Consider the following 9,888-nt stretch of genomic DNA (forward strand, 5'->3'; position numbering starts at 1 on the left):
CAATAGGGGAGCACAATGTTGACATGTTTTAACAATTTGTCTAGCAACATCTTTAGAAATATTGAATTTTTTTTAAGGGTGGTGGAATTAACATGAAATTGGGTATGGAACATTTTAGCCTGTTCTAACATAGTAAAAGCAAAAACAGTTTTTGTTGTCCTATCAGCTTTAGCATTAGCTCCGGCAAGTGGACCAGGCAGTCCAGAATGAGCTCTAATATGTCCTACATAAAAGGGATACTTGTGGTCCAAGATTAAGGCACGTAAAGTACGAAAATAAGGAGCAACAGCGGACCCATCAGGGATATAAGGAACAGTCTCCAAACAAGGCACTGATTGTACTATATAATGACTGTCAGATAATAGATTGAAAGGCTGTTTTATCATAATGTTAAAAGCTAAAACTACTGCAGCAAGTTCTACTACTTGGGCAGATGAAGGAGGAAGAATTATAGTTTTTGTTTTATTTTTAATTATTACAGCTCCAACTCCATTTTTTGAACCATCAGTAAAGACCGTTTGGCAATTTGGCAAAGGCTGTGTTTTGGTAATTTTAGGGAATATAACAGGAGTGTTTTACAAAATTGTATCCAAGGATGTTTAGGATAATGATTATCAAAAGTTGCTGTAGTTGAACAGTGTAAAACAGTCCAATCGTCATCATGTTGAACTAACCACTGTATTTGAAGTTTGGTATAGGGGACAATAACAATCTTAGGGTGGCTTCCAATATTGTAACACAGGCTTCTAACCCCTTATATATCAACTGAGCTGTGGCTTTTGGAAATGTCTGTAACTGTTTTGTAGGCGATGCTGGGAGATTAATACTTTGTAAAGGTCCTCCTTGCCATATAATTTTATATGGACTATGTTGTTCTGGAATAATGATTAACATTAGAGGCTGGGATGGATCACATTTTTGTATGATCTGACTGTAATCTTTGTTCCACCAATGTAAGAGCTCTTTGTCCTTCTGGAGTAAGGATCCTCAGGGAACAAAGATCAGGATCTCCCTTAAGTATATCAAATAAAGGTTTTAATTCTCCTGTGGTAATTTTTAAATATGGCCTAATCCAATTTATATCTCCAAGAAGTTTTTGAAAGTCATTTAAGGTTTTAAGTTCACTAGTTCTAATAGTTAATTTTAGTGGCTTTACCATGGTAGCCGTAAGTTTAGTGCCCAGATATTCTTGAGTTTCTCCCATTTGTAACTTTTCTGGAGAGATGTTTAAACCATATTGTTGTAGAGTAGATATTAAGAATTGCAAAGCCTTTTCTAGTAATCGTCTATTTTTATGGCAGATAAGGATATCATCCATATAATGATAAATTAATAAATCTGGAAAAGTGTCCCTTGTAGGTTTTAAGGCTTTGTCTACATATATCTGACATAAAGTGGGACTATTAGTCAAGTCTTGAGGCAGTACAGTCCATTCAAATCTTTGATTAGGCTGTGCATGATTGAGAGAAGGTAAAGTAAAAGCAAATCGCCAACAATCCTTTGTATGTAATGGAATTGAGAAAAAACAATCCTTTAAGTCTAAAATAATGGTGGGCCAATTTTTAGGTAAGGCTGTGATTAATGGCAATCCCCGTTGTAGAGGACCCATAGGAAACATCTGTGTATTGATAGCCCTTAAGTCATGTAATAATCTCTATTTTCCAGACCTTTTTTTAATGACAAAGATGGGTGTATTCCAGGGGGAAGTAGAAAGTTGTAAATGACCTTCTTGTACTTGTTCTTGTACTAATTTATGAGCCGCTTGTAACTTTTTTGTAGTTAAGGGCCACTGTGGAATCCATTGCGGCTTATCATCTTTTCAAACTATTGGGATAGGTGTAATAACAGTGGCCCCTACATAAAACCCAGCCCTTTGAAATCATTTTTTGGAGGAGGAAGGGGGATGGGCTGTGAAGACCCTTGTTGTTCCTTCCCTAATCCTAGACCTTTTGTATACTTTATTTTTTTATCATACGTGTTGCAGGTTTAGAATTAATGTTTGTTGTCAACTTAGCATTTATCTGAGTTAAGACATCCCTTCCCCATAAAGAAATAGGTATTTTACAAATATATGGTTGGAAAACCCCTGAATGACCCTCATTATCCCTCCAAGACAGTGAAGCAGCACTCTGGTTAGGCGATTGAGCCACTCCCAACCCTTGTAAATTTTGATTAGCTGTAACTATAGGCCAACCTTTGGGCCAAACTGCCTCACTTATTATACTTTTATCAGCCTGTGTCCAGTAATCCTATAAAAGGTTTATGTCCTACTGTTAATTGCATAATGGGTCTATCTTGGAGGTCCATAGTAAAATTAGCCCAGGGTCCGCCTGTAGACCCGAATCCTTTATCTCCTCTTGTTGTCTCCTTACTAGGCCATAAGGAATGCTGGCTAGGCAAAATTAACATTTGTGCTATTCTGTCTCCTGGAGAAATGACTGTAATCCCTTTGGGTGAAGAAACCATAGCCCTAACTTGTCCTTGAAAGTCTGGATCAATTACTCCTGGGTGGACTATAAGACCTCTTAGAGTAGAAGAACTTCTGCCCAGGAGCAATCCTACTGAGTCTGTAGGAATATTGCCATCCCAGTCTGTGTCTAACATCTGTACACCCATCTCGGGCGTTAGTACGAGTCTGGAGGTGGCACAGATGTCCAGTCCTGCGCTCCCTGAGGTGACCCTTCTTTCTTGGGTTTCATCCCTTTTCTGTTGGTGGATACCACTGCCGTGGTACTTGTTGAATTACCCCGTATATTTGTTGTGGGCCCCGGTGGGCCCCTCACCCCGTTTTTTTGAAGTTTAGAATTAGCCGATAGAAAATTTTTTTTTATCCCTTACTGAATGACATTCATTAAGCCAGTGATTCCCTTTCCGGCAACGAGGACACATTTTAGGCCCTGACCCATGCCAGGGAGACCCAGAAGGACAATTTGTTTTAAAATGACCCATTTGACCACAAGTAAAACAAGCCCCAGGAGTTTTTCGTCTTCCCCCCCTCGTTGACCTAAGGCTGCAGCAAGTGCGGTAGTTTGTCTATCAAGGGCTGCAACAAAGGCCGCACTATTTCCAGTGGACTCATTAATGTCCTTACAGACTCTTAAGTAAGTAGTCAAATCCTTATTTTTTCATGGCCTTATGGCGTCCTTGCACCATTTGTTTGCCTGTTTATATGCCAATTGTTTAATCAGTGGCATGGCCTGTTCTGCATCCCCAAAAATTCTTGAAGCCGTTTGTATCAACCTATCTACAAAGTCTGCATAGGGTTCATTACTTCTTTGAGTCACTTTTGACAACTGTCCTTGTAAATTCCCTGTTCCTTGTAAAGTTTTCCAGGCCTTGATAGCAGCCACAGCAATTTGAGCATATACTGCTGGATGAAAGTTAAGCTGTGCCTGTACTCCCTCATAGGGTCCTGTTTCCATTAGCATATCTCTGTTACTTGTGGGTTTCCTGCAGCTGCGTTACGCCTTGTAGTATCTGTTGAAAGTTCCTGCCAAGCTGTTTTCCACATGAGGTACTGTCCTCCTGATAATGTGGCTCTAGCTAAATTAGTCCAATCCAAGGGCAACAGATTTAGAGACATCATGGTTTCCACCAGAGACACCGTAAAGGCTGATTGAGGCCCATAAGTACTGACAGCTTCCTTTAGCTGTTTGACCATCTTGAAATCTACAGGTTGGTGATAACGTTGTTGCTGTGCATCCTCAAACACTGGATAAATGGTAGATGTTAAAGAAGCCCATCCTTGATGTCTACTATAAGGTTCCTTTTCTATAGACTCCATTTGTGGTGCACTAGGTGCTACAGGCACTAGAGGACGCTCAGAGCGCTCAGATCGCATTGTTAGCTTCCCAAATGTTTTTTCTAGTTCCTCCCCTGAAAGTTCCTCTTCTGAATCCTCCCGCCTGAGTCACACTTCCCTTCTGAGTGAGGAGAACAAGACCGTTCCTCTTTAATCTCCTCTAAGACCTGACTTCCCTCTTCTAAAGGTCCTCTTAGGTTTCATTTCTCTTTGTGCTGCAAACAAGATTTAATCAAAGACCAAATGGCTAAAGTTCCCACAGGAAGCGACTTTTGTTTCTCTGCTGTGTGCAGATCTTCTCCTAACTGCTCCCATTGAGGTATATTAACAACCCTTCTTCTAAAAACCACGGAGAAACCTTTTCTATGGTATCAAGAAACGTTACTAGCTGTTTTTTACTTTTAACAGAGTTCCGTGATTTTTCAGCAGCTCTCTGAGAGGCTGTTGCATTCTAATTTAGACAGTTCTGTTCCCATGGTTAAATTTCACAACACTAAGAGCTAATCCAAGTACAAAAACAAACCACACAACTACACAAAAATAACACACACCACACAAACAATCTGGTACCACTGCATCTATCTATGAAGTTTTAAATTTTTTCTGGGTTCTTACCCCTTCACTGCCGGCTACCAATGACGACTCAAGGTCTTGAAATGAAAATACCAATGCGGACTCAAGGTCTTAAATGAAATTACCAATGACGGAACTCAAGGTCTTAATATGAAATACCAATGAGGACTCAAGGTCTTATATGAAATACCAATGACGGACTCAAGGTCTTAATATGAAAATAAATACTTACCTTTTACTTTACCTGTAGAGCTCCCGGGTTTCGGCACCACCTATCGCACTCCCTGCCCGCAGAGAGACACGACACCTGGTTCTTTTCAGCCCTTTATTGCGCGCGTCTGCCGTGGTTTCTTTCTTGCTTCTTCTTCCTCTTTTGGGGGAAGCTACACCTCACTATATGCCCCCAAGCGACCAATCATCATACAGAGCACAAGGGGAGAGCGTGGACAGATACAGGCAGCATATACAGGCATGCAGTGTCCATGAGGGGGCCTCAACCAATCACTGAAACTTCCTCAAGTGACATCAGTTGTTTGCGCACAAGCTAGCTACACTCAACCACACTGGCATCCTGCCAGGCGCCATCTTGGCCTTGCCACACCTAGGGCCAGGGGTCCGGCCGAAACCCCGACAATTCAGTCATAAAGAAGAATATATTATAGCACTTACAATAAATGGATGGAATTGGAGAATATCATGCTAAGTGAAAATAAGTTGAGCCCAAATAACCAAAGGCCAAATGCTTTCCCTGAGGAGTGGATGATGATAACATGATGGGGTGGGGGAGTGTGGCATAAGAGAATAATAGAGGAACTTAGGACTATGTAGAGGAAATGGAAATGTGGAAGGGGTGGGGGTATGAAAGAAGGTGGAATGAGACTGACATCATTCACCCTAAGTACAAGTATGATTACATGAATGGTATGAATCTACATCATGCACAAACATAGAATGAAAAGTTGTACCCCATTTGTGCACAATGAATCACAATGCAGTCTGTATAAATAAAAAATAATGAAAAAATTTTAAAAAATTAAAAAATTTAAGAAAAAGAAATAGTCCAATATACATTTGACATGCAATGTTGTAAACTAATATTACATACATGGAAATCCATCACCTTAATAACTAAATTAACACAAATACTTGGTTTTATGCACAAAAGTCAGTGATACAGGTCATTGTTTCACATCATTAGAAAAGAAAAAATGGATGAAAAACAGTATCAATGTAAATAAAGTGCATTTATTATACATGTGTGTGTATATATATATATATATATATACATATATATATATATTTCTGACTGTAGAGAAGATTTCTTAAGACTCAAGGTGTTGATCATAATGAAAAATTGGTAATTCAGATGCCTATAATATTAGGAATTTTGTTTATTAGAACAAACCTTAAATTATGTCCTGGTGTTGACACATATATAAGGGATGCCAGGACATAATGGGTTAAAGAAAATTAAAAGATGGGCTACTAGCTGAGAAACAAAGCCTGTGATGTGTAAACAAACAAAACATTGGAATCATTAATATTTAAAGGACTAAAAAATCAACCAGAGAAGATAATAACCTGACAGAATAGATCAAATTATGAACAGGTGTTTTCTCAGAAGAGGAAATTCAATGTCAAGGTAGTACACACAATGAGGCACAGTCTTGCAGTGTGAAGGGAATTTAGGAAAATTGCAACCGGCACCATTTTATACCTTTGTGGTTTACAAAAATTCAAAGGTATTATTCAATATAAATATCAGAAAGTAGAAACTTGGGTTTTAGTATCAAAAGGAAAAAAAAAGAAATACGTGAAATGCTCACCAATTATTAACCCTCCAGTTAATTTTAATTTTCAGAATTCTCATCAGGAACCAAGGCACTAAGTTTGCTTTCAAAAGGTCGCTTCTATTGAATGTCCAAAAATACCCTCCTACTGAAAACCCTGTATTTTGGTTTTGATTCTTGTCAATGAAATGTCTACCTGTGCTAACAATGCTCCTGTGAAATGACAGGAAGCAATTGACAACTATGACATTCTAAGTTGCAAAAACTGGCTTTGAGCAACTTTGGATTCAGAGGCAAGGCCTGGTGATTCCAGGTGCTGGTAGAAGACTGCTAATGCTCTGTTTCTCCTGCCAGGTCCTTCTGAGCATTGGGCAGCAACAGTCATGCTAAGAGCCTGCTGTGATATCCCTGCTGTTTTCTGGGTAACTCCTGATGTCACAAAAAAGTGGACTGGCAGCACTATGACTTCACCTTTTCTGGAAAGCTGAGGAGCCCCAGAGGAAGGTTCAAGACAAATACCTGCCCAGCTGTGCTGGAATATGGGGGAGGATCTAGTGACTAAACCACAGGAGTCTGTCCTTGGCAAATCAACCCCAACTTCTTCAACTGCCAGAGGTGGAGTGAGCTCTGTTGACTGCACATGGCCCATCTTGCCTAGTAGTGGTCAGGACCCAGACCATGCTGGTGATTTCAGGACAGCAGCACCCTCATGGTCAGGAGGATGAGCAGGACATGGGAAACTTCACCAGTCTTGCTGGGTGGTGCAATCCCAGCATGCCATGCCTGGCATATGGGTCACCACAGGTCCAGTGGACCTGAGAGGACCAGTGGGTGGTAGGAGAGTGTGAGGAGCAGCCATGGTTGACACCAGCCCCAACCAAAGACCCTCCCACCCTGCTCCTGCAGGCCCCAGCTCACCTGAGATATTGGCCCATCTGGAATCTGGCCCAGGACTCCACCTGCATCGTGGAGCAGCAGCTGTTGACAGTTGAGAAGGTGATGGAACCAGGGCTGGTGTGGTGGGTGAACTAAGGGAAGTTTGAACTTGAAGAATCACACAAACTCTGGCAGGGTGCCCTTCCATTCATAAAAGTCATACTGCAGACAACACGTACCTGCTGAGAGTGAACACCAAGGTGATCCCTAGGTCTGTAAGCTTTTCCTATTGGATTGAGCTGGTTGAAGGTGAACACTTCTTATTCTGTGGAACCAGGAGGTCTAGTATTGTCCCCAGAACAGCTAAACAGTAAGGACACACTCAACAACTTGGAGAATCTTGAGGCTAAAATTCCAGGAGAACTGTGCATGTATGAATAAAACCAGATTCTTGAGCACATGGGATTGACTATACTGGTTTCCATGTCTAGGAAAAGCACTGTGGGGCACAGGGTCAGCAATTCCTCCCAGCCCACCAGACTGAACCTCTTGGCTAGACACTGGGTGGTGCCCGTGCTTGTGTTCTCAGTGGCTATCCACTCCAGTGTCCCCAGGGGAAGTGCAGGAGGACACACAGGCCTGATTGCAAAGCTACCACTTGCAGGTTCTGTTCAGTCAGGAATCTTGTTACCAGTGTTCCTCCTTCTGTCTGACCAGGTCCATCAAGGAGAGCAGACAGGTCTTTCACATCTCTGGGGATGGAATATGGGTAGAGGGATTCCTGCCATTTCAAGAGCTCCTAGTCACAAATCCAACAACTCCCTATGTCACCAGAAGAGTCACACCAGGGAAGTGCCCAGGCCTCTCACTTGCTTCTCCCAGAGAAAGGCTATAGACAAGTGCCAGCTCACACCTTCTTTAGGACAGAAGAGGAGAGTGTGTTCTGTCCAAGGCACAATGGGTAAGTCCCTGATGACACTATCCCCACTAGCTCACTGGCTGACCATCTGCAGGACTAGTTCTGTGTAAGCCCATCACCTATCACCTGTCATTGATGTGCCCCTCATATGCCCAAGACTGATCTCATCAGTCATCCTGCTCCATTCTTGGTGGCATGTTGGGCACTCATCTTGTGGACTGCAACCTAGACCTAGGGTGCCAGGGAAAAGCACCCTGAGAAGGTAAATCAACATGTCCCTGCACCTGGAGTGCATGTACTGAGAGTCCAAGACCTACATGTTTCACCCAGCTCCCCACCCACTGAGTGCCCCAGAAGCTGCCCTGCTGGTTACCAGCCTGGGGTCACCATGCCCTCCTGCCCTACACAGCTCCACCAGATGCCAGCCCAACTGTGCAGCGATCTTGGCCACCACTTCAATGTGGAAGTACAGACAACAGGTCTGCCTTGTTTCCCAAAATCAGTCAGACATAGTACACAGCAGTGCTCCCAGACACACTATGGAAAGCTTTAGTGTGCAAAAAGACACAGAATCTGACACCATATTTTTCAGCTCTTAAAATCTAATATAATGACAACTAGTACAGGACTAGTGGATACTAAAATGAACTACATAGCTGTATAGTTTTCTGTATTTTCTGGCTTCAGCAAATAGGACATCCTATAGACTAGGAAGTGATTCAGGACCCTAATATTGTTCCCATACAATTTCACACAAGGAAAATCTAAGAACCACAGTGCCTAGAAGATGGGAAGGAAAAGACTCCACCATCACATCCAAGTAATGAGAACACAAGCTTGGTTTTTGTGTCTTCAGTAATTAGGAAAAGCCTTATGGGTCACAGGGAAGTCAGTTGTCCCTCCCAGCCTGCCCTGCTCTTCTGCTCAGCTGACACCTCAGCCGGACACTGGGTGGTGGCTCTACTTCTGGTCCCAGGGTCTGTTTCCTCTGGTTCTCCCAGGGCAGGGGCAGGAGGACACAAAGGCCCTGATCCTGCAGTTACCTCCTGATGCAGTTGCTGCTGGGTTAGGAAGACTGCTCCAAAGTGGTTAGTTTTCACCTCTGAAACTTCAGAATCCTAACTTTCCTGACTATAGCCATGGGCAGGGCCCAGGGAAAGCTTTGTCCCTCACCCCTTCCTTTAGTGTAGCGGGGGCAAGGACCTGACAGAAGGGTCCCACATGACGCTAGTTCATAACACCCACGGACTTACCTCCCCTGGTTGGCCATGCTTACCTGCCTAGGGCTGTGGGGGCCACACACAGGTCATCCTGCTCTGCCACTGGGCATAGGAGGTTGGGAAATGTGCCTCCTACATACTTATCCCATATTCTGTGGACACTTTGATCCTTTCTGTGAGACCTGGGCATTACCTCCATCCTCTGCACGTCTGTTTTCCTGAAGAAGGTGTTCCAGTCCTCTGCCCCTTTCAAGCTTTCCTGCAGCTCAGACCACCTTGTCAGTCAAGTGACACCCTGTTAGACACAGGAGCAGGAAGTCTCTCACTGGTACCTGCAGCACCCTGGTCTACCCAAGAATGCTGCAGAGGGTAGACTAGGCTCAGAGTCCCTGCATACAGTCGTCAGGTTATGGCTGAGGAAGGGGAAGACCCTGCAGATAGAAAGCATTAGATGTGGAAGTGCAGTCAATAGATCAGCCAGACACAGCAGCCAGCACTGCCCCAGGCACACGTAGAAGGCTTTAGAGTGGTCATCCACGCCAGTGAAGGTGCCTAGGCTGCCATAGGCACTTGGCCCACAAACACCTGTCTACTTTGTGCCTAGGTCTGGGGTTCCACAGTGAAACCTTGGAACCCTGAGCTCCAAAGATAGAGCTAAGATCTTCTGGGTCTCCTATGTGAACTCCAGCCCCACCCAAAATTTCATTG

The sequence above is a fragment of the Sciurus carolinensis genome, chromosome 8 (assembly GCF_902686445.1).
Source record: "Sciurus carolinensis chromosome 8, mSciCar1.2, whole genome shotgun sequence".
Lineage (NCBI taxonomy): Eukaryota > Metazoa > Chordata > Mammalia > Rodentia > Sciuridae > Sciurus > Sciurus carolinensis.